We start from the raw sequence: 26916 nt of genomic DNA on the forward strand, positions 1-26916 counted from the left end.
AATGTTCTCAGTTGGGCGTTCTTTTTATGCAAAACTCCAGCTCACCTTTTTTTTATAGGTGATATCAAATAAAATGCTCTAGCTCTCTCTTTTAAAATAGCGAATAAATAAATATTCAGGGAAGTCTAGAAAGCACTACCTATTACAGTCAGAGAGCCCATAGAGGACCTCAATAAATAACTGTTTATGATATATTTGTTTCATATATGTATAAATTATGTTTTGTATGTGTGTGTGTGCATCTGTGTCCATGTCTGTCTGTGTGTATCACAGTTACACGACTAACTAGAGACGTGCGATTGCAGACAAACCTCGATCACACTCTGTGTTACTCCACTGGGTGTTTTTATAGAGTTTTCTCCCCAGTTTCTCATTTCCTAAGGTTTTAAAGAAGTAATTGTCTGCATGGTTTATGCCCATCTTTTAGATCCCAACAAAAGACATGGCCATAATTAGGCATTCTAAGCCATAATCATAGGATCAAAATCATACAGAGTTGTAACAAGCACATGGGCACAAAGGCAACTTGGCTTGCTCAGATTTTACCAGACACCTCCATAGTAGCATTAGTTACTTGTACTTTTAACTAGACAGATATACCTCATCTCTATTTTAGAAACCTCCAGGCTTTATACCTGAATTCCCACAAATCTGGACCCCCAATGAAGAAAATTGGCTTAAATACACACTCAAAATTGTTCGATAGTTGATTAAAGCTTTGGCCCTGCAAGAGTAATAGCCTTGCAACAATAGCGCTGCTAATCTGTGTGAAGTAGGTGTACACATATGCCTCTTTTTATTTGACGTGACTTAGGCGTAGCAGAGTCCTAGAAATCGCAGTCATTGATGTTCATCTAAATCACTACTTTCCATCACTTAGCGCAGTACTTCGATTCGGACATATTTATAAAGAGGCCATGTGTGCATGGTGTGTGCTGAATTTCTGAATTTCTGAATTCATTACTACCAATGACTTTTTAACAGAAAAATACAACGCTGGCTAGTTCAAAGTCAGGGAGGCAATTTCAGAAATGTACAGCAGCCAGCAAACGAGGGGGTAAATAGGACAAGAGTGGCCACATTAGCCTTCCCTTCTTACATGCAGGAGCTCAAAAAATGCTGTTGGACACAGTGCTTTATTCGAAGAGGTTTCACACATGCATTTTTAATCAGGATTATATTTCACAGAGATCTGTCACCGCTCACAAGTGCAGCCGGCCGGTCCTCCTTGAAATGTATCAGCTCTCGGTCTCAGACCTGAACGAGTTTTTCTTTGTACAAATCTCGACTTGGTGATCCACAAGGTGGTGTTTTTCTTAAAAGGAAAAAATAATCCCTTCGAGTTGCTTAGGACCCCCACGCACGTTGTTTTTAGTTCAAACAGACAACTGCTTTAACCTGGAACTGTCTTCTAAGTCACTCTCTCCGCCAAGTTAAAGAGGTTAAACATTTGGTTTTTAAGGTATTTGCTAAACCTTGAAGATCTAGTAAGTGGTTTTTTACATTCAGTTATTTGCATAAATTTGTGTGGTGTTACTCTCACATTTTTCTTCTAGTCTTGATTTACTACATTATTAATCTATTCTCTCCTATGATAATGACGACAATGACATAATTAATAACATATAGTGAAAAATATTCATATGGACATCTTTCTCCAATGTGCTCCAAATATTAGATACATTAGGTGGCCATACCATAAATGTATGTTCTTATCTAGGTGTATAAAATATCCTATAAAAATTTGTAAATGCAAAGAAAAGCAACTGTGTGTATGTGTATCCCTAACACTGCCTAAGCAACAAAACAGATACAAAAGCCCAAAGAGGAGGTCAAAGGTCACAGTTACTATTTAAATAAATTTGATATTGTACTATAATTACCAATTATATTTGAAATGTTCTATAATTTGAAATGATCTATGATTATATTTTAAAGGCCTCTACTTTGAAAACTTCAGTGTATTTAGAACAACAAAAATGCACTCTCACATATTCAAATTAACACAGGAACAGAGAAGGGTTTTTTAAAGCTTAAGTTGGCATATATCATGTTTAATGTGTAACAAATACCAAACCTCCATTAAGGCACACCCAAAGCATTACACCTCTAAACTATAACCTTGTCTCAAAATACATTTCAAATAGTGTGTAGTAGAATTTTTTTTAGATACAACAATCTCTAATATTTGTGAAAAGGCAAAAGAGTAAAACCAGTTTAAAATCTGTAGGTTGGGAATTACTGTGTATTAGCATACGTCCAGAAGAATAGGCCAACACCAATAGCACAGGAACAGATACGTGAAGTAACCATATCTATATGTTGTCAAGCAACTGGTCATAAAAGCACTGAATAAAAGGGCATTTGAAATTGGATAGTTCTGAAAAATACCACAGCTGATTTTTTATATTCTCTGACAGTTAAGAACAAAAAGACTTTCAGACAAAGATTTTAGACACTCTCTGTGATATTTGACTTCCCCAAAGTGGATGCATCCGATTACCAAAAGTCTGGAACCCCCAAAAAAGCCCGTATTAAGCCATTTGATCCTCAGTTGCTTCATATTCATAAAATTACTGTATTACTCACCATTATCATCAAAAACACTGTGCATTTTCACATCTGTCAAAGCATTTAAAAAACCAGAGCTTACATCTACAAAACGGTGGTGAAGAAAGGCAGCCTAGAATATTACACAGAGTCCTTTTTAAAAACATTACAATTTTAATAATTAAAGCTTTATTTAGTTTTACCACAATCAGAAGGTTTGGAAAATAAATGTCAAATTTCCATGGCATCTAATTAGCGGCACAAATACCAATGACTCAAAATTTTCAGGAGCTTAAAAGATAAAATTGTCTTTCAGATCCAGATTGTTGTCTAGTTTAAGTACAAGGAAAAAGAAGGTATTAAAGCAATCATACTTTTTTTATCCATTGCTTTAGCATTTAGTTAACAAGGACTCTGTGGCTTTAGAGTTGCTTAGCCAACAGCCTAGTATAGCACATTTATATTCCCCAATTGGTTTCATGTTTCCAAAGGGAAATTTTAGAGGGTATTAGTTTAAAATATTTATCTCTCTATTTAGGAAAATCTCTCACTGTAGTCTGCAAAAAAAAAAAAAAAAAAAAAAAGACTTTATAAATGACTTTTCCCTCAGCCAACATTAGGGTTTAAGATACATGATGAAGAATAAAGGTAGTAAAATGAAATAATTTAAGACATGGCATAAAAAAATAAATTTCACACAACCTAAAAGGATATCTTTGCAGAAGATTGATCAGTAATACAAAGTTTTATATATTTCTTAAGAAGTACAAACCCAAACTTCCTATACCTTATTGAAATTTGAAAGATGTTAATCCTTGTGTGTTTATAATTGTCCATTTTTTAATATATATGAGAATCTTTGAAGTGGATAATAATCATATTTAATTTATGACACTTACATTTTCCTGCCATCATAAAGAGAGTGATAAGTTTGTAGCCAAAATATCTGTATTGGAGTCTTCCTTTTACACTTGTGCTTAATTCCCTAAGATGGCACTTTTTTGTCTGAAAAGTGGGAGTTATTTTTGTCTCGATGCACCTGTTTTACAAGTTTGTGAGAATGAAAGACAATTACTTTCACCATGATCAGAACACTTTTTGTGTTTCTGGAGCACATGGGCCCCCTATTTCATAAATTCAATCTCAAAAGAATGAGATCGATGTCTCCTTATTACACTTCCCTATTTTTAACAAGAAAATATCACGTTCCTTTATTTATACATCCATTCATAGTCTCCCTTTCGTGGAATGGAAGATCCTTATGAGCAGTGATTTTGTCTTTTTCATCACTGTATCCCCAGTGCCTAAATCAGTACCTCGTACATCAAAGATGCTCCAACATGTGTTGCTGATCTAATTATATAAAAGCTATGTGTTCACATAAACATATAAGAATACTGGCTTCTGCCACCTTTCTCCAGCAAATTCATATGCCAATGGATCTGTCACGCATAGGTGACATGACGATCTGAACAATAAATGCGACAACTAAATATAAGCCCTTGCGTTCATTAGGAATTTTCCATTGACAGAGGGCTTTTCCATGGTCTATGTGGCCTGATATACTTAACAGCAGGTATATAGCATCTGTATTCTTCTGTTAATGCAGGACATAACTGATGTCGTTGTTTACATCAAAGATAATACTATTCATTATATCTCATCCCCCTTTTACCTTTTCACCTACTTTGTTTCTATAACTGTGCCTTCCTCTCCACATCATTATCACCACCAGCACACAAAGATTTTGTTAACATTACTGATCTAAAAACAAGGCTTCTTTTGATCTGTCGTCAGCTGCAGCTACCACTCCACTTCTCCGCAATTCTTTCCAATCTCTCCTCCATCCTCTTCTAAAGGATTACCCATGGGCGCTCCCTGTTGCCAGTCTGCCCATCATCCCATGAACTGACTTCAATCAAGCTTTCAATTCTATCATTTCACTGAAACCCCTTTCATCAAAGTCACCAATAATGTCCACGTCTACAGATCCAAAGACATTCAGTTAGTCCTCATCTAACTTAATTGCTTCATGGCATTTAACAACTAACTGATCAGGTTAACTCCTTCTGAAATGGTTTCTTGATTTGGCTTTTAGGAAATCACTGGACATATTTTCTGAGTCTCCATTGATGGATACAATGATGGATACATTTCCCCTTCTCTATCTGCTGGCATGTGCCAAGCTCAGCTCTTAAGCCGCTTCTCTTCTCTAACTCCCTGATCCCCAGGCGGTCAACTGCAATCCTTTAGCTTTAAATACAGACTATAAACTAATGGCTCCCAAATTTACATATCCTATCCTACCTCTCCTAACTCCAGATCGTATACCTCAAGGAGCATGTTTAATAGGCATCTCAAACTTAATATAACAAAAACTGAACTCTTGATTTTTCCTCTAACCTGCTCTTTCTGTTATCTTTTGTATCACAGTCATCGACACCAGGATTCTGCCAATTACTCTTGAAGATAAGCAAGTGCATAAACAAACTTGGGGAATCATCCTTGACTTCTATTTTGCATATCTTGCATCTAATCGGTCAGCACATTCTATCAGCTCCATCTTCAAACTAGAGCCAGAATCCAATCATGTCTCCTCACATCTCAGTCAAGATGAATCAGCTCTTGCCTGAACCACCGTATAGCTTCCAAACCATTCATTCAGCTTCCACTTTCATCTCTCTAAGGTCTATATATGTATTTAGAACCCAAATCGGATTGTATCAATTATTGGAACCATCCAATGTCTTTCCATCACACTTGGAATACAACCTAAAGACCCAAGGTTCTACATCATCTACCCTCCTCCCACCTCACTTTCCTAATTTTTCACACTTTCCGCCATATCTCTTTGGGTTTCCGCTTTTCTGCAAGGCTGCTGATCACACTTAGTTTAAGTTTATATTTACTTTTCCCTCCACATGATATACTCTTTACTAAATATTCTTATGGCATGCTCCCTCAATGCATTCAGTCTCAGCTCAGAGCCACTATGAACTGTCTATTTTCTGATACTAGAACATAAACTCTATGAGGACAAAGATTGCTTCTGTCATTTTCCCTTGTGTATCCCTAACACCTAGTACGGTGTCTGACACAGAGTATGGTCTCCATATTTTCGGAAGTTTGGAAGGAAAGAGTGAAGGAAGGAGGAAGGAAAAAAAGGGAGGAAGCAAAAAGAAGGAAAACAGGGAGGAACAAGAAGAGGGAGAGAAGAATTAAGATAATTTGGAGGCTGACTTTTTTTCAGTTATGTAATTACAAAGATAACTCCAGTGTACCAAATGTTGTCTGTATCATTGCAGACAAATTAAATGGATAGGACTGGATAGAATGCAAATAAAAGAGCTTTTTCTTTCTTCCACCACTGTCTCCAAAATGCCCTTCCAGATCTCTCACTGTGGTGATGTATCCAGTATATGCCAGCAGCTATCCAGGCATTTCCAGCTAAAACAATAATCATTTTGGAAACTAAGATTTACTTTAGATTTTTAGAATTTTAAATGAATTTAACTTAAAACCTTCATCTCCAGTCCAAATCATCTCCCTCATTCCAGCTCCAGCCCGAATGGTGTCTCTGGAAAAAGAAAATGGCAGCTATGCTTTTGCATTTACTCGCCTTCTCTCCTTCCCACTTCTGAGTATCCCAAGGCTGGGGCGGGGGAGGAGAATTTTTAAGGAAGAAGAGAAAATGCATTTTCATGTAATTGGTGCAGTTTGTAACTTCCTTGACTCATCTGGCCAGCACTGCCATGGCAGCCTCCCAAAGCTGGTCTTTCCAAAAGCACACATATGGATTTCCTTAGGAGAACGTTTGTGCTAAATATCTCAATAACATAGAAATGCACCTTTTAAGAGTACAAGAAAGGAGTCCCCATCGTGGCTCAGCGGAAAGGAATCTGACTAGTATCCATGAGGATGCAGGTTCGATCCCTGGCCTCACTCAGTTGGTTAAGAATCCAATGTTGCCATGAGCTGTGGTGTAGGTCACAGATGCGGCTTGGATCTGGCATTGCTGTGGCTGTGGTGTAGGCTGGCAGCTTCAACCCATAGTCTGGGAATTTCCATATGCTGTGGGTAGGGCCCTAAAAGACAAAAAAAAAAAAAAAAGTATAAGGAAGTGACTAAGGGATCCAAAACCTGAAGACTAGAGAGTTGGCTTGAATCAGCTACTCTTGGAATTATTCTGTAGACCAAGATAAAAAGAATAAAAGTACTCATTCATCAAAAAGCTATCAGCACTTCCAAACATACAAGGAAAATGTGCAAAGTAACTAAATTTGGGTTTTAAAATCACATTTAAATCGATCATGAGAAGATAATGTTTAAGGATATATCTAAGCTTATTAAACCACTCAGCTAACATATATATAATATTACAAAGTGAATTCAAATAGACCTGAATATAAAATTTGTGGAGGGATGGCAAAATTCATGATTTAGTACCAGGTTCCAAAGGAGAACATTTGCATGTGTTGCAGGAATTGAAATTAGGATTGCCATTCATTCAACAATTCCCTAATTATCTGGAATGATGTGTTTCGTGTTAATTCAATTATTTGATAAAACTACATAATTGTCAGGCAAAACAAGACTATGGCAGGGGTAGCTGCAGTGGTTAGACATCATGGTAATTTTTTTAATTTTCGTTGAAAATTTTAAGTAGCAAAACGATAATTGTCCAGGACAATCATTTCATTTACAGAAGCAGCATATAATTGGTTCCATGGAAAGAGAACTCTGAGATACAGGATTTCTCTTAGAGATAGTGCTCAGACATTAGCTGAAGCTGGCTGCATTAATAACTGCATGTTTTGGGGCAAAAGCAAATGTGATTAATAATTTTATATTTTATCATGAGAAAAAAATGTGAAGTTCAGTATCTTAGCGGTTTCCACTTACTAAAGAATAGTTTTACAAACTTCTACACCCTGCCAACTTTCCCAGGCTTTCTTTTATTCTTGCTTAAACGTCTTTGGTCCAGCTGCCTACCTGGCTGGTCACTCTCAATTTTGCTCTGTATTTTTCGACTCCTCTGTGCCTCTCTAAGAAACATCTTCTAAATGATATCTCCCTATTAAAACTCTATGATTCTTTAAGGGTGAGTTTAAAAAATTTTTTCCTCTATATACTGCTCACCTCAGATGAGGGTGTAATTGCCCTTTTCTTAACATGTATATTATTTTATCATCCATTTCTCTCCAACATTTACTATCCTTTACTACAATCTTTTGTGAACGTATCTTCACAGTTAAAAACTATAGCCTAGAGATGACATGTTGTCACATACTCAATTAGATTTCCCACAGTATCCATAGACTATAGATGTGTGTGTATGTGCAAGTACATGTGTATTTCTATTCATTTATCCTATATATATACACACACATTTATCCTACATATATGTTCATTTATAGTCAAGTATAGTTGACTTACAATGCTATGTTAGTTTTTTCAGGTGTATATCAAAGTGAATCCGTTATATATATACATGCATCCATTCTCTTTCAGGTTTTTTTTCCCATAGAGGTCACCAAGTATTCAATGTATATTGATTATGTTCCTATCTGACCCCTATCCCAGTCACTCTCATAGAATACTAGGGGCTGAAGAAAAATCAGTGAGACAATTGACAATCCTTAGCTGAATGCAATTTCTACCTAATGAGGAAAATGGACAAATAATAATGAAAGTTCATTTTAAAAGTGCCATGTAAGGAGCTCTGTGGGAGCAAATGGGAAGAACAACTTACCCAGAATTGAAGTCATAGAGAAAGAGCTATGGAAGGGAGGTGGAGGCATTCAGTGAAGTGGAGAGAAACAGCTATAGATAGACGAAAGAGCAAATGAGAAGGATCAGATGAAAGAGTCTGTGTTACTCAAAGAGCTGAACTGTGTGCAGTGTGGCCAGAATAACAGAGTGGCATATGGGGTGGAGGTGGGGAGTTAAGGGCGCCTCTTCAGTAAGAAAGTAGGATTACAGGACAGACGATGGCAATGATATCACATGCTGCCAAGGTAACAAAGAAGAGAAAGACTGAGAAAGGCCTATTGGATTTAGCATTCAGAGACCTTTGGTGACTGGCAAAGCAATCCCAGTGATTGCCTCATAATCAAATTATAGTGGGCCGAGGAAAAAAGTGGAGGAGGAGGAATTGAGGGGCAAATATAGAGATCATGTTTTCATTCAGTTGGACCAGTAGTGGAAGAGAGAAATAAAGGCGATCTTAGAGAATGGTTCAGAAAAGATGAGGAAGATTTGAGCATGATACAAATGTGAGAAGGAGGCGCCAATAAGAAGAAAGTATCGATCCAGGAAATAGAGCTGATCAATAAATCAAATCCACCTAGATAATAAGGAAAATGGGGTCTAGGGCACAGAGGGAGGGAAGAGCACTAGCTGGGGGGATGTCAGTAATGTCACTTTTTCCATTTGAAAAACGGGAAAAAGTAAAGAATAAATACAGTTGCACATAAATGTCTAGCTTAGCTGGGAGGAAGGAGCAAAACTCATATAGTTTTTATATTATCACTGCTTTAGTGTCTTCCCTCTTATTTCTCAGAGAAGATGCTATATTCCATTCCTAGGCTGCCATTGAATAGACCCAGAACAATCTGATGACTTCCCACTGGAGCTGCAAAGAACAGTAAGGGATAAGCCAGATTAAGTCTAGGTAGAGGATGAGACAAATTAACCAAGCCAGAAAGACTGTCCCACTAGCTCCAACCCTTCCTCACCCTACAAAGGCGTCAGATATCATTTAAAATGAACCTCTGGACAACCTAGCAAACTCCAGTCCAATCTAGCACAATATTGCTTCAAGTTTTCCTAATCATGGATTGGCTGGAGTCTAAGAGGCTGTACTGAAATTCCATCGTGGCTCATCAGGTTAAGAATCTAGTGTTGTCACTGCTGTGGTCTGGGTTCAATATCTGGCCCAGGAACTTCCATATGCCAAGGAAGAGGCCAATCATAATAACAATAATAATAATAATAATAGTAATAATAGGCTGTACTACTGACCAGCTATATTTTGCAGTCAAAATGAAAGTCTAGGAGTTCTCATCGTGGCTTAGTGGTTAACAAATCCAACTAGGAACCACGAGGTTTCGAGTTTGATCCCTGGCCTTGCTCAGTGGGTTAAGGATCCGGCGTTGCCATGAGCTGAGCTGTGGTGTAGGTCGCAGATGCAGCTTGGATCTGGCATTGCTGTGGCTATGGTGTAGGCCGGCAGCTGTAGCTCCAATTAGACCCCTAGCCTGGGAACCTCCATATGCTGTGGGAGAGGCCCTAGAAAAGGCAAAAAAAAGAGAGACCAAAAAAAAAAAAAATGAAAGTCTAGAAGTTCTTCACATTAATATGCAGGAGTCATTAGGGAATTTGTTAAAATGTATACAACCCCGGCCCCACCACCACACATTCCGATTCAAGCTAACATGTAAGGCAGGGCCCTGACCCTCTCACTTTTTATAGTCACCCCGTGTGATGCAAGGGTAGATGTTTCACACCTGAGCACGGTCTAGTAATAAAGAACAGAAAAGGATGGAAAGAACCCAGGGCCACACATCCAAATACTCAGCTCCTCACCCTTCTAGGTCCTCAGCCAGGTTCTCATTCACCTTATGGAAAACTAGAAGGGAAAAAAAAATAGATACTACAGACACAAGTAGCAGGGCTAATGGACCAATAATCATAGCAGATTATGAAAAAAAAAATAAAACTGATTTACAATATATAGCAATAACAATGACAAGCTTTCCTGGCACACTTGAGGAAAGGAGCAATATTGTAATACTTTTAGGAACATTTGGAGACAAAGAACTCCACAAGCATATATGATCATTTCTTTTCTTTTCTTTTTTTTTTTTTTTTGGCTTTGTAGGACCGCACTCAGGTCATATGGAAGTTCCCCGGCTAGGTGTCAAATCAGAGCTGTAGCTGCTGGCCTACACCACAGCCACAGCAACACGGGTCTGAGCCACGTATGCAACCTATACCACAGCTCACAGCAACTCTGGATCCTTAACCCACTGAGCGAGGCCGGGGATCGAACCCACATCCTCAGAGATACTAGTTGGCTTCTTTTCCACTGCACCACAAAGGGAACTCCTAGATGATCATTTCCATACCAAGAGCCAAAACAGTAAAATCAAGGAAATTGTTTGGTAACATTTGTATCCTAGACTAGCTGAAAGTAATCTTTATTACAGATTTCTTAAAAGCAAAATATATTCTCTTCTGTTTGGAATAATACAGACTATTATAATCTCTAGTGGCCCCCTATAAACTATGAATTTTAAGAAATAATTGTTTCGTTTTTAAGTTACCCAATGATGCAGAAAGATGATTTTTGTCTCATGTCAGGTAAGAACAAAAAGCCACTAAACTAGCATCTAGAGTCAGGTCGATGCCTGTTTTAAGTGAACAAGCAAGTAGTTATGAGTATATTTACATCATAAATGCCACAGACATTCTCTTTTAGTGAAAGCCTAAAACTGATCTTTTCCTGCAAAGCACTTTAAAGATAAAAACAATACTTTTGCTCTGTTCCTAAATCTCACTGTACTAATTTTATTCTCCTTTTTTTTTTTCATCACCATCATCAATATCAACCTCATCAACTCATTAAAAAACACTATTAATACCTGAGCTGGAAACTGCTGCTGAGGAGCATACAAAGTGCTCTCAGCTTCCAGATTAAACAAGCAATTATACAAATGCCCTTTAGTGCACATTTATCAGCATAAAATCTGCATGAGAAGAAAATAGCCAAGGAAGCCAAAGTTATACATTTCTAAACACCAACACATCACCTGAGCTAAAAAGAAGAGGCTTAATGAAAATAAACAGAGCTTTAAAAGAGAGTCTGAAAGCCTAAATGCAGCTTAGGACAAGTTGCGACTGTTCAGGTATCACATAGGCGTTACATCAAAAATAACTACAAGCTTACCAAAGGGGTGGGGCTCTACTGAAATGAGCCTCTCTTTGAAAAACAAATTTTAAGTGCAAAAGTTAGCATCGTTTCCACAAACATCAAAATCCTGAACATTTTCTGTATTGTGTTCCCTGTAGAGCATTTAGTTTGCTTTCCTAGGAGGGTTCTGTGAACAGGGAGGAAAAGCGAATATAATGAAATCCTGATATGTCTAAATTATACCCTTGGAAATTCAGACCGTGTCAAGAACAAAGACTCCAGAAAACAAAATGATAGTAAGAATAAATAATAATAATAATAAACTTTACAGGTTGGTGCCATTCATCTTCCATCTTAACACAGGTGAGGACAGCCTGTCACTATGACTCCCTGTCGGTAAGAGTTTATAGAAGAAAGATGGGGCAAACATATCCCAGAATCAGACATCCTAATAAACATCTAAGCTAGTGGTCCAGTGCACTCTTCCACCTGTAATACCTTTGGTTCACTCTCCTGCCACCACCACCAAATTCCTATATTCTCCTCCACAGCGACTAGTCAAACTTGACTAGCAGAAGGTTGCACATAATGTTTAACAAAAGATAATGCATATAATGTAGATTATCCCAGTTCCCAAGTTTTTATTATGTTTCCATTATCCTGCACAGTTTTATGATGAGTACATGTATAATTTTTATGATGCTTTTTGAAATGCTGCATATTCCCAATGGAGTAAAGATTTTACCTTTGCATGGAGTGCAAATATCTGGATTCTAGGTTCTTTTTTTTTTTTTTGCTATTTCTTGGGCCACTCCCGCGGCATATGGAGGTTCCCAGGCTAGGGGTTGAATCCGAGCTGCAGCCACCGGCCTACGCCACAGCCACAGCAATGCGGATCCGAGCCGCGTCTGCAACCTACACCACAGCTCACGACAACGCCGGATCGTTAACCCACTGAGCAAGGGCAGGGATCGAACACGCAACCTCATGGTTCCTAGTCGGATTCGTTAACCACTGCGCCACGATGGGAACTTCTGGATTCTAGGTTCTTACTAGAGTTTTCAGAAGTCTGGAATTCCAAAATCCATTGCGCTTTTTTTTTTTAAGGTGCAAAAATGCTCCTTTTTTTGTCTGTGGTACTGTTACTTCTGGTGTTCAAAAGTTGCCCCAAAACAGAATAAGTTATGCCTAAGATATATTTAGAGAATTAAAGCTGCTTAGCATTGAACAAAGTTACAGTCATTTTGAACGTATTCCAACCACTTCCCCTTGGATTTAAAACTCTTCCAAGGTATTTTATGGTCATTTTAACTATCTTTTCTTGGCTTACTAGTAAATTTTCTCCAGAACTGGTTCCGGCACATATCTTCCGAAGACCCTGATAGAGTCAGAATTGGACGAAGGGAGGGAGAATTTTCTGGAAAAATAGCTGGATAGGAAAATTAGAGGATGAGAGTAAAGGAAAGAATAGGCAGGGTGTTAGTAGGGCCACTTCCCTGCCCGTCCCCTCATCTAGATTCCTTTCTCTCCCTTGGCCATTTTTCCTTCCAGGCAGGGCCAGCTCTATTCTCTGAGGAGAATCAAATCGAATCAGAACCTTCCCCCCTGGCTAGGTCAGACCTCACACCTGGCAGCTGCCTCTCTCTCTCTCAAGTGGAGCAGTATCTAATGACAAGGTGTAGTGAAAGTTGGTCAACATTGCTTCCTTAAAAAAGAAAAGGAGAACAAAATGGTGAAATTGAATACTGACCACCAGTACTATCATTTTGCTCCAAGATTGAAGCCGCTCAATAGAAAATCAAATTCTCCCATGTCCAGTTCTTATCTTGAGACATTCCCAAAACAAATGTTGCCCAACCATTCCTTTTTGTTTTTCTATCCATTCTCCCAGTTCTAGAACCTAAATTCTCTCCTGGGATTAAGCTAGAAAGCCCTTCCCTCACACCGAGGTGATACTTTGTATTAATTGCTCTTACTGAATTAGGTTTTCAGGCTGTGTCCTGGGTTTGCATGGAGGGCCTTCCAAAGAGGTAGATGCTTAAATATTAATAACATCCCATGGAAACATAAATAAGTGGTAAATGGCAACGGCCTGCCTGGCAATGATGCTGCCAAACCTCACAAGGGTGATGACCTTCGAGGAGGGAGGCAGGGAAGGTGAATGTAAAGGAAATGTAAATGTATTTGTAACATTTATCTCTTCATTAAAAGAGAGGCTTAAAACATTTTTTGGAAATATATTAAAAAGTCTCCAACCTGGGAACTGGATTATAGTTTCTACAATACTTGTCTATATATATGAAATTTGGAATCCAAAACTTAAACATATAAAGAAGACACCATACCAAACTCCCTAATTTATCTGAGAAAGTTATTGAAAATACTGTTTTCGGTGTTAGCAGGAATGTAAATTGGTACAATCACTATGGAAAACAGTATGGAGGTACCTCAGAAAACTAAAGATAGAACTACTATATGGCCCAGCAACACCACTCCTGGGCATATATCCAGACAAAACTTTCTTTGAAAAAGATACATGCACCCATATGTTCACTGCAGCACTATTCACAATAGCCAAGGCATGGAAACAACCTAAATGTTCATCAGTAGATGAATGGATTAAGAAGATGAGGAATACTACTCAGCCATAAAAAAGAACAAAATAATGCCATGTCTCAACATGGATGGAACTTGAGACTCTCATACTAAGTGAAGTAAGTCAGAAAAAGAAGGACAAATACCATATGGTAACACTTATATCTGGAATCTAATATATGGCACAAATGAAGTTTTCCATAGAAAAGAAACTCATGGACTTGGAGAACAGACTTGTGGTTGCCAAGGGGGAGGGGGAGGGAGTGGGATGGACTGGGAATTTGGGGTTAATAGATACAGACTATTGCATTTGGAGTGGATAAGCAATGAAATCCTGCTGTATAGCACAGGGAGCTATATCTGGTCACTTATGATGGAACATGGTGGAGGATAATGTGAGGAAAAGAAAGTATGTATATTTGTGACTGGGTCATTACACTATACAGTAGAAATTGACAGAACACTGTAAACCAACTATAATGGAGAAAGTAAAAATCATTTTAAAATTTTATAAAAGAAAATTTAAAAAAAAAGATAATACGGTTCTCTAGCAGCTCTTCTCAAGCTTTAATGTGCATGTCACCTGGGGATAATTTAATCACCTGGGGATCTTGTCAAAATGTGGATTTGACTTTAGAGTTTGGGGTGGGGCCTGAGATTCCACATGTTTAATGAGCTCCTATTGACATTGGCCCAAGAATCACAATTTGAGTAGCAAATATTCACAATACATAGTTTGATGGAAGCATGAAAAAAATGTTCTCAGTTCTAGGAAAAGCTATGCTTATCCTCAGTAACCTGTTGATTGTTCCAGTACTGGCATTTTACCTCATTCACTTCTTTTATCATTTATCACATGTAATCTTATCTAACAAATTTGTGAAGCTCATATTATCATTGATTTTTAAAGGCTCATCAAGATTATTTATGCACTGTATCAGGGAAGACCCACGTTTCAAAGCCATTTATGGTCAACATCAATAACCATGTTCCCATGGTTAAACACGATGTTTCCGGAGACTTCACAGAGAAGAGAATGCTTAATCGGAGACTTAAGGTTAAGGAAGGAAGTTCAGCATTTCCAAGCATACTAAGCAGGGATGGAGAGGGTGGAGGGAGAAGTTATTCAGATGAAGGGAACAGCTTGTGCAAATACAGAGAAATGTGAAAATGCAGCATATATTTAGGAATGGGCAAGAGGTCCAGAACAACTGCATCTGGATCTTGTACTAGAGAGAAAGGCAAAGGAGCAGGGGTCAGACTCCAAAGAGACGTGTATACCTTGCAAACACTCTGTAGGCAGCAGAGACATATAGGAAGATGTTAGGCAAGAAGGCAAGAAGAGGGAGTTACCGCTGTGGTGCAGCAGAAATGCATCCAACTGTATGTCTTCGTTGGAGAATTGTCTGTTTAGATCTTGTGCCCTTTTTTTTGATGGGGTTGTTTGTTTTTTTAGTATTGAGCTGCATGTGGTGTTTACAAATTTTGGAGATTAATCCTTGTCAGTTGCTTCATTTGTAAATATTTTCTCCCATTCTGTGGGTTGTCTTTTCGTTTTGTTGTCTTTTTGTTTTCATGTGCTGTGCAGAAACTTTTACGTTTAATTAAGTCCTATTTGTTTATTTTTGTTTTTATTGTCATTACTCTAGGAGGTGGATCTGAGAAGATATTGCTGTGGTTAATGTCAGAGAGTGTTTGGCCTACGTTTTCCCCCAAGAGTTTTATTGTATCTGGTCTTATATTTAGGTCTTTAATCCATTTTGAATTTATTTCTGTGTATGATGTTAGGAAGTGTTCTAATTTCATTCTTTTACATGTGGCTGTCCAGTTTTCCCAGCACCATTTATCAAAGGGGCTGTCTTTTCTCCTTATATATTCTTTTAAAGTTAGTTTGGAAAAAAAAGACCCAGAATAGCCAAAGCCATCCTGAGAAAGAAAAATGGAGCTGTAGGAATCAGGCTCCCTAACTTCAGACTATACTGCAAAGCTACAGTCATCAAAACCATATGATACTGGCACAAAGACAGAAATATAGATCACTGGAACAGGATAGAAAGCCCAGAATTAAACCCACACACCTACAGTCGACTAATCTATGACAAAGGAGGCAAGAATATACAAGGATTTTTTAAAATATCATTTCATGGTGGCATGCAGGATGGATTAGAAGAAAACCAGGATACAGGAAGGGCTAATGACTTTAGAGAAAGGGTCTCACCTGAAAGGTTTTCAGGAAGTAGATCCTTTAAGACATGGTATCACTTAAATAAGCAGAATGAAGAAGAGAGTAAGATTGGGATTTAATCCCTCACCACATCTCTGTCTTGATTACTGAGTGGACATGATAAGAGGCTGAATGGGATAGATCAAAGAGGACATGGGACATCAATAGGAACTGACATGCAGAGTTCGAGCCAGAATAGAGCCATGAGGCATCTACTGTATGGTCATTGAAACTACGGAAATGAAAGGCATCACTCAGTAGGAAAACATATAATCTGAGAAAGAGCCAAAGAAACACCAATATTTAAGACACAATCTGCCAAATGGAAGTTTGAAAAGTGCACTGGGGAAAAGCAGAATGGTGGAAGACGATCTGAGGAAAATAACATAGAAATCAAATGTGAGCAGAGCTCAAAAAAGAAAAAAATTAAATAATATTAAACACATTGGAAGGCCAAGGATGGTAATGATTAAAAGGTTGGAATTCCTGTTGTGGCTCAGCAGTAACAAACCTGATGAGGATCCATGAGGATGTGGGTTCGATCCCTGGCTTGCACAGTGGGTTAAGGATCTGGCATTGCCATGGGCTGTGTTGTAGGTTGCAGACACAGCTCAGATCTTGCACTGCTGTGGCTGTGGTATAGGCCGGCTGCTGCAGCTCTGATTCAGCCCTTAACCTGGAAACTTCCATATGCCACAAATTCGGCCCTAAAAAAGGCAAAAAAAAAAAAAAAAATTTCTCTGATTCTAAAATTATAATGAAATCCTTACTTTAAACAAGAGAAGATTCAGCAAAATAATGGAAAGACTACAGTGGGTAGAGATAAAGACATGGAGATAGTAAGAGCAGACTACACTTTGAAGAATCGTGGCTGAAAAGGCAAGAATCTGGAGTGGCCCTAGACACATTCCTAGTACTGGAGTAAAGAACCTAGGTCTATGAATTAATCCAGACTTGGTGGTCTGCAAGCTGTCTATGGTGAGAGAATAAGGCTGGAGGGTGAGAGCAAAAGGGAATTATAATAAAATTGTTATACAAAAGTGTTGTTCTCAGAGGCTAAGGCAAGTAGGATGAAGATAAACCCAGAGAGGCACCACAGATGAGGAGAAAAGTGAAAGGAAGACATTAGTGATTTCATGACATCAGAAAACAAGCAAAACAGAAGGAAGATTCTCGGAGAGATAGGTGGTTATGTGGTTATTCTAAAAAGGTAAAGTAGATATGAAGATTTGACAATGGGAGGATGGTCAAGAAATGACAAAATTTAAGGTGGAGCAGCGGGACTGGGTTGCTTTTGTGAGGTCAAGATGGAAGTACTGATATCCATCGGATGGAAGAATTTTGAGGCAGAGTCTCTCGTGGGGTTTTTTCACACAGACACTCTTATCCCTCAAGATGATGCAGGAGCTGAGGTCCAGGGAAGGGCTGAGCCACTTGCTAAATTTTTTTGTTTGTGGCGATGAAATCTTTGGAAAACCCCAACAGAGGGAAATGAGCACATGCATAGGTCTTGATTAGTAAGATAGGGGAAGCAGAATTGCCTGCAGGGAAGCAGCAGGGGGAGACTAGAATAACGCTGAGTTGTTACAGGTCTCTCTAAAGTGGGTCGTGGCCGGGAAAGCCACTTCTACCTTTTTTTTTTTTTTTTTGTCTTTTTGCCTTTTTCTAGGGTCACTCCCTCGGCATATGGAGGTTCTAATTGAAGCTGTAGCCGCAGGTCTATGCCAGAGCCACAGCAATGCAGGATCCAAGCTGTGTCTGCAACCTACACCACAGCTAATGGCAACGCGAGATCCTTAACCCACTGAGCAAGGCCAGGGATCAAACCCACAATCTCATGGTTCCTAGCTGGATTCGTTAACCACTGAGCCACAACAGGAACTCCAAACCACTTCTACTTTTAACATTATAAATAGAGTGATATTCTGGAGTTGAGAATGACAGGAAGTAGGTGTTCTGCGATGTGCTTATTATCAAGTTAATGTCTCTCAGCTTTAAAACCACAAATCTACGTTCCATTTTGTGATTCTAGGGCTGCGACTCTGTCGACTACCTTTAGGCTTTGCCAGCAGTTCCCTGTTAAGTGTAGATATTAGGGGACTAGGAGGCTGGAAGAGGGAGAGGAGACTTGGCCCCTCCTATCTCTCTAATATGACCTCAGCAATTCTTCAACCTGGAAGTGGCTCTTTTCCCAGTAGCAGAAGGTGACTCCAGTTTGTGGTCTTCCCATATTCGAGTCCAGCCTCATCCTCCTGCTCAGGACACTCCCTCCAGCCAGCCCTGAGTCCCCTTAAGATGTCTAATTCCATCTCTGCATGGCTCCTCCTCCAAGCTTCTAAAGTGTAGTAGTCCCAACCTCTTATTACAATTCACTTGATTGCAAGTTCATGTAATTGAATTTTTGGTAAGTCTTTTTAATAAATATAAACAACATCTAGTAGTTGCCACCAAAATTTCTTGAAATTTTAAAATTTACTCAAACCAAGAAGTGTATAGAATACGAGTGTAAAGAATTGTGAAGATATTGCTATATTTGCAAATTTTTTTTTGCTTTTTGGGCCGCACCCGTGGCATGTGGAAGTTCCCAGGCAAGGGGCTAGGGGTTGAATTGGACCTACAGCTGCTGGCCTACATCACAGCCACAGCAATGTAGGATCCGAGCCACATCTGCAACCTGCACCACAGCTCACAGCAACGCCGGATCCCTGACCCACTGAGCAAAAGCATGGATCAAACCTGCATCCTCATGGATACTAGGTGGATTTGTTTCCACTGTGCCACAATGGGAACTCCTATATTTGTAATTTTTATTTTTATTTTCTGCATGATTTTTATTTTTTCTGTTATAGCTGGTTTACAGTATTCTTTCAATTTTCTATTATACAACAAAGTAACCCAGTCACACATACATATATACATTCTTTTTCTCACATTATCTTCCATCATGCTCTGTCATGACTAGTTATAGTTCCCAGTGCTATACAGCAGGATCTCATTGCTTATCCATTCCAAAGGCAATAGTTTCCTCTCTTAACCCCAGATTCCCAGCCCATCCCACTCCCTCTCCCTTCCTTTCCCCCTTGGCAACCACAAGTCTATTCTCCAAGTCCATGAAAAGAGAACACATCACAAGTAAAGCTGAAGCCCCTTTGAACCTACCCCAGATCACATCTCCCTCCTTGCCTCCCTCTACCGAGTTAATCAATATTCTAATGTTGGGTGTATACATTCGACATCTGTGGTTTTTACTATGTATATATTTCTCTCTTAACAATATATAATATTTTTGTTTTTTCAAGCATTATCAAATGATATTCTCTGTATGATTCTGCAACCTACATTTTCACTTACCAGTAGGCTTTCTAGTTTTCTCCCTGTTGATACAGGTACCGCTATATCATTTATCTCAACTGATTTGTAGTACAGTTGCATGATCACATCACATTTTATTTAGCCAGTGGTCACTGGTGGAAATTTAAGATGTTCCTTTTTTCTCCTATTGCAAAGAGTGCTAGAATAAGCATCTTTGTATTATTGCTTTGTACACAAATAGCAGAGTAGAGGATTTCTTTGGTCTTCTAATCACCCTCTTTTCCAATTTTTTGGAAAGTACATGCACTCTCCAACTTACTAAAATGCCAAAAATTCTCTAAGGTTTTTGTCCCAAATTACCTTCACACAAGCAGTGCATAAAAGTTCCTACTTCTTCATATCCTTATCAACATTTGGTATTTCCAGGCTTTTAATTTCTGCCAACTCGATATAATATCTTATCATTTTTATAATCTACACTTTATACTTCTAAGCACTTTTCCATCTGTTGGTTTGCTTTATTAGTTTCCCTCTTCCAAGAAGTCCTTGTTCTTATCCTTTGCCCATTTTTTTTCACCACTGGACTGCAGGTCTTTTATGTCTTGATTTGTAGAAATTCTTTATATATGTTGTATGTTAACTCATTATCTCCTGTATGCATCACAAATATCTTCTCCCAGTTTGGCTTTACCTCCTCCTATTTTTTTATAGAATTCTTTGATATGCAGAAAATTTTATTATCTTAATATCAACCATATCAAACACTTCCTTTATCGTGTATGTATTCTTGGTCTTTTTGCCTTGGTATTCTATTTCTCCATATTTTCTCCTAACAGCTTCAAACCCTTCGCTTTTAACATTAAAATATTTAATTCATCTCAATTTTTTTGCTGCTTCTCTCCCATGTGGCTAACCTACTTGCCCTAGTGTCATTTTTTGAGTAATACATCATTTTGAATAATATACCAACATACCATGAAGCAGCCTCTGTTCTCTCCCAAGTCTCTGTTTATGAAGGAGTCTCTGTCTAAGCTCTTCATTCGGGTCTGTTTGTCTCCCCCTATTTCAGTGACACTTTATCTTGATTACTACAACCTAACGGCACCAATACTTCCTTCTTCTTAATCTTCAGAAAGTGTCTTGGCTATTCTTTGTCCTTTTCTTTTCCCTATGAATTTTAGCTGGTCAGTTTCCCACAAAACCCTGTTGGAATTTGTAATGAAATTGAATCTTCAGAGTTCCTTAACAGACATTTTCCCATCTCATTCTCCCAACAAACTCCAAAAGTAATTGGGTTATTATTTCATCTGAGTGATTTAAAATATATACATATTAGAAATGTTTAGTAAATTGTCCAAAGTTATAGGGGAGGGCTGAGCTAAGAACAGATTTCTAAATGGCACTTGTATATGTGTGTTTGGTTCGTTCATTTATTTTCAAGACTATGAATATCCATTTTTCCATCAATACACTTTCACACAAAAGTTTGCTCCCTGCTTTAGTGATTTTCATCATAAAGAGGAGAAAAACAAGAAGAGCATGGTGAATAAAGAAAAAAAAAAGACTCCAATATTTTCTCTACCTGAACTTGCTGTCTTTTCTCCAGTCATGATCTTTCTTCCCTCCAACTCATCCATGTTTTATTTACCAAAAAGGGGGGGGGCTTTATTCCCACAGGTTAGAGCAGTGATGAAACTGGTTTCTCTGCCCTTGCCCTGAGCTTCTAGTTAACTTGTATGAAGTTCTGTGATAACAACATAAAATTCTTGAAATTGACTCTGCTACTGTTTTTGGAAGATATGCATAGAAATATCTAAAGAATTTCCGTTTCAGAAACAGTTCAATAGAATGAGTCCCCAAAATATGAATGTCCAACTGAGAACAGTACAAAATGACCAAGAAAGGAAAGACTCTCAAAAACATACTATCTTAAGTATTTTGGTTAGTCGAAATATCTCCTAACCACAATCTGAATTTTTCAATGCGTATATCACAAAGATTTCTTAGAAACCAGGCTTAGATTTTTCTTTGCTGTAATTTTAATTTTTCTCTTTATCCAAAATTTATCCATGACCCAAAATCATTTTAAAGAAAAAGACTTTGAAATAAATATATATTAAAATAATAAGCTGCAAAATATAAAAATTTTTCAAGTTCCACTGACTTACCCCATGCAAAAATTTTAAGAGCATATAATATAAATGCTTGTAGTATTAAGAGGTGTTCATTAAATGGATTTTCTAAAATTATATTTGTTTCCTTTCATCTGTGACTCTGTACTGCTCTTTAAAATTGTATGCTCTCTTGTTGAAACAGAAAACAAATTTTGCAAAGACATTGGTGTTATTACTGAGAACTAAAATAGTTTATAATTTGAAAGTTAGGTAGGAGTTACCATGGTGTAAATGGATGTCAACCAGAGAGACACATGACTAAAGTATGACCTCCCCCTGCCTCCCTTCCCCCAAGCATACCCTAGATACACTGTATGGGAACATTTCCAAGAGGCAATGCTCATCTACTAAACATCTCCCACAGTATGTAGCTACTGGTACCTCAGGACAGATTGAAGAAAGAGAAAGGGAAACAGGAAAACGGGCAGACAGCTGGATTAGACTGTACTGTGTATATTAGTGATGGGTAGACTTCAAAAGACTTAGAGGTTCATTTTGGACAGGTGCCCAGTGATTCGCAGGCTTACCCAAAACCTTCCATAAGTTCTGATTTTAAAATTGAGCTAGAATTCCTTTGAGACCAGACTTTTGGTCTTCAATCATATTCCATACTCATAGTCTTTACAATAAATTTATGCGAAGAAACGGTAAACTTTTGCAATCCAGAAAAATGAGATACAAGTTTTAAATAGATGATTTTTTAAAAATACTATGTTTTAAAGTTTTTAAGAAAAACTATAGACAATATGCTTTTTCCTCGGAGAGAGAGAAATTTCTTAGGAATATGTATCTGTTATTTGAATCCAATCTGAAAAAATGTTAACAGTAAAGTTTTTGAACAAGATTTTAGGGAGAGGTGAACTCCTGTTGGTTCTAATTCGTCTGTGAAGATTGGTACTAGGTCCTTAACAAGTGCGAATCTTTATCCAGGACTCCTGATGAGTGGCAGCCTGAGAGACAGGCAGAAAGTCTGCGGGAGTCGACAAGGAATTTGTCTGTCACTCTAATTGCAGGAACCACTTTTCACTGAGCAGCGAGAATTACCCTTCAAAGAATATGATCATTCTTCCATCTAATTATCATGTATCTCATTAAATGTGTTTCTCAAATGGCTCATGTAAGATTTATTATTATTAGCAAAAGCTACCATGTGAAAAGTTACTTTTATAAGAGGTCAAAAATTATTTTTTGGTACAAAGAAAAACCTTCTGACAGTAGCTCTGAACCATGATAAATTACTTTGGTGTTTGTTAGTATGTGATTCTGAGGCCGGCTTGGTTTTTCTCCTTCTCCCCTCTAGAAAAGAAGACCTGGAATAGGGACTGAACATGCAGTAATGAAATAGACACAAACAGTTTTTAGTGTGATCACCACAAGAATCTCTTTAACAGAACTTACACAGCGATCACGGGGAAGGATTGTTTTCTTGACTTGATTTATGGGTATGTAGCTTCCTATTTCTACATCCCACAACAGGTGCTCCGATGTCCAGTCCCTACAATGCTGTAATCGGCTCTCCAGTAAGTATGAATAAGGATGATTCTCTAATGGAACGCAACCCATTAGCAAGGAAAGCTGCATCTTGAATCATTTTACTTCCAAAGGCTTTTAAGCAGTTACAGCTAAAAACCAACTAGCTATATTTAAATAGTCCACAGTTTCTCGATCTTTGAAAGATATTATCACAAAAATATTGGATGTCAGCGCAGATTTTACTCGAAAATACACAGTTCCTGCCAAAACAGCAGTAACTTATTTAGATCTGCATGCTCCACTCTAATAAAAGTGCAGAAATTAGTAACAATTGTCCCACGTCAATCGCACGCTGAAAGGGGATCCTCAACAGATATGAAAACTAGAATAAGACCTACGTCTCTTTATAGTTCTAGGATTTTTCTAAAGCAGACCTCATTTGCTATTTCAAGCCATTTCTAAGACAGCACTTGTAATTTGAACTATTTTGTATCATTTTGCCCATACTTTTTAAAGCTTCTCCAGAGACTCTTATGACTTGACTTGATTTTTGACTTTTCTTAATAATACAACAGATATTCTAGGAAAAAATCAAAATCAATGGTATCTATTAATTCTGGTAATTATTAGTGATACATATCAAATAGGAACAGGAATAACAAGCAGAAAGTAATTTCGTTGTTAATTTAACTTGGCATGCAGTTTAAACATTTTTCCTCTCCAAACATTATTCCAGGCAATAATAAAATGTACAAATTTTAGCTTTATGCTCTGTCTTCTACCCTAGCTTTAGAGACTATGGCTGATTGAGAGTTAATGCAAAAGAACTAAAAGACAAAAAGTTGTAAATTCTCCTCCAGCATTAATACTGTGCATCCAAGATATTCATTCATTTGCTAATCATTTCTGGAACATTTGGTATGTTCAGTGTTTACCATAGGAGCCTAGCATGAGAAAATAGAAACTGAACTCTTCACACATATTAAAATAATAACGAAAAGCAAACTAGCCATCCTTCAAAATATTATATTAGATTTTCTTAATACCATTCATGTATTTTGAAATAGGCAGTGGTTTTAGTAACATGTCAGTAATCCCCCACAACTTTCAAAAAATTTTTGAGCTGTTTTAACACACATCCACTCAAATAAATTAATGCTTCCAGCCCCACTGACTCATTCGGCACCAAGAAGCTCTCTCCCATAGAGAAATGGAAAGGCGTTTGAAAAGACAATAAATGACAGAGAAATAAAAGCCGAGAACCTTATACTTTTACCCCCAAAACCCTCAAAACAAGGAATATCACAGTATATATCTGCCTCGAGTTATAGAATGGATTAAAAAAAAACTCAATTATGAGTACTTTGGAAATTTTTCCCTAAAAGAGACATCCCTCAGTTGAAAAAAAACATCAGCAGCTATACACCTTAATTCAGAATTTAATATATTGAGCAACTTTCAAAAATCACATGCATGATGTACTTATTAAAAAACATAACCATATAAACTGCTTTGGAAATTGTGTATTGACAAGTACATAATTTCTTACCTCTATATATTTAAATTAAGACTTCAATAAATAAACCAGTAAATGCATTTATTATTAAAAAGAAGTTTCTTTAAAAATTCAAATCTTAACTTATTAAAAAATATAATAAAAGACTTTTTTGTACTTTAGTATGCAAGAATTAGATTGCTTGACCTCTCTTTTAATGACTTAATTAGCTGTACTAAAGCCCAGCTGGGCCTCTGCTGACAACATAGCTAGATATTTCAATCAAGCAGTGTTATGGAGAATAAGTAATAAATGCTACCTTGTCGCCATACAGTCCCAAACCATAGTGCATGCTGGTAATGCTAAATTTGATCAGTATGCCTCATATTTCAATTAGTCGTGGTCTGAATCACTAAAACTGTGTAATGTGTATGAATTCCTGATATCAGATACAGAGCCACAGGCTCCCACAGTTAGAAGCCATTGAGTTTGCTTTTATTAGCAGCCAATTAATGGCAAAAATCTGCATCGCTTTTAAAATTTATAACCTCTCTTCCAGCTGCATCCACGGCCCCTGTTATACTGTATACAATCAGATCCATATCACTGTCTCAAGTCAAACAGCTGCAAACTGTATTCTGTCTGCAGAAGTAAAAAATCCTTTCATACAGAAGCTTTTTTTTAACCTCTTAGAAGTTCTTTTCAAAGCCCAGCAGCACCAGTCACTTTGCGACAATGAGCGATTTAATACAGAAAGAAAGAAATCTACACCAAGGTAACCTCTTGGGATGTGCTAGGTTTTCAAACGGAGTGAAACCCTACCACTCCCGCACTGCACAAGGGCAGGCAAAGCCACTTCTCCTGACCAAGGCTAAGAAAATATAAACATATAAAACCTGACCCTCATTCCAAGTTAACCCATTGAAGTCTATTCAGTGATTAAAACAAAGTGGTATTACACAGGTCTAATATTAAGTAACTTGCCTAAAATTTTGGTGTTCAAATTTGAACCTTAGATGCTTTCCTGATAAAACATCTGTGAAGACTGCATTCCCCCTCAAGAAGTGGTGTGGTTTTTTGTTTTTGTTTTTTGCATCCCTCAAAATTTCCAGGCATTCTTTTTAGGAACCAGACACTTTCTGACATATGATAAGACAGGAAATTTAGAAGTGATCAGATTTAGTAACAAAGCATAATTGCTTTGTGTATCGCTAATGCTGTGCTTTCAAGATGACTAAGGGAATAGTTCATCTTTATGGTATTACATATTTTAGGTTACTTTATACATACAATTCTGTGAGCTCTGAAATACTTTGATATCTGACCATTAAAATGTCACTTGAGAGAAAGAAAACAGAGCTTCTTCCTTTTGGTCTTTTATAAAATATTGTTAAATTTTCCAAATACATTAGATATGTATATATTTTTATTGTATATATTATATATGCTCATGCTTGTCCACATTTATATCGTCCTATATTTATATAACAGAGGGTCATGTAGATAAAAGAATTTACCTGGAAAATGGAAAGCATGAAAAAATACTCACCAACTCTAATACACGGCTATAAAAACGTTGTACTAGGATAATACAAACTGCTTCCATGGCTAGTTAAAGACAATAAAATCCTATTTTACAAAATTCAACTGCTAATAACCAGCATTCTTTCTAACTGCTTAAATGCTGCAATAAGACTTATAATGCCACTGTGAAATCACAAGCTAGTACTTCAAAGGTGTTGTATCTGTTACAAATTTAATCTTCACTGCTTTGTCACAACTGATTTCATCCCAGCCGCTTGGAGACTCAGCCTAGCAACATTCCTGTTGTCCTAGACAACCTGAACCAAACTGTTAAATACCTGTCGGATACCCAAGAATGAGCATAATAATATCGCCTATAGAATAGCCAATAACCACCCTGAAAATGTGCCCAGAGTCTGTTCCAGTTAATAGAAGAAGAAAAGTGTGCTTTACAACATTAGCAAATTGTAGATATTTTAACAATAGAGACGGAAATTCTGTGCTGTATTTCATTAATGGCACAGTTTTATGTTCATTGTACTTCAAATATTATTCTTCCTGTGATACTCAATATTAGTACATTTTACAATTATGTAAGGTGAGTGAACATAGATTTGAATCTCAAGTGCTTTTGCTTTCCTACATAAAAAAATAG

The 26916-nt window shown here is 37.5% G+C and overlaps 2 long non-coding RNA genes across 18 annotated transcripts in view; one reads left to right on the plus strand and one right to left on the minus strand.

The window, feature by feature from the left end:
* The window catches only part of LOC102158976, a 977225-nt gene that overhangs the window by 937836 nt on the left and 12473 nt on the right, over positions 1-26916 (plus strand). For all 17 annotated transcript variants that reach the window (XR_002346446.1, XR_002346449.1, XR_002346443.1 and 14 more), the window contains one exon: positions 23070-23211. This is a non-coding gene — a long non-coding RNA (uncharacterized LOC102158976). The remainder of the gene's footprint in view (positions 1-23069; positions 23212-26916) is intronic.
* LOC110261984 overlaps positions 1-26916 on the minus strand; it is a 112437-nt gene that overhangs the window by 13630 nt on the left and 71891 nt on the right. The gene's annotated exons all lie outside the window — the stretch shown is intronic.

Source organism: Sus scrofa, chromosome 8, assembly GCF_000003025.6.
Source record: "Sus scrofa isolate TJ Tabasco breed Duroc chromosome 8, Sscrofa11.1, whole genome shotgun sequence".
Classification (NCBI taxonomy): Eukaryota; Metazoa; Chordata; class Mammalia; order Artiodactyla; family Suidae; genus Sus; species Sus scrofa.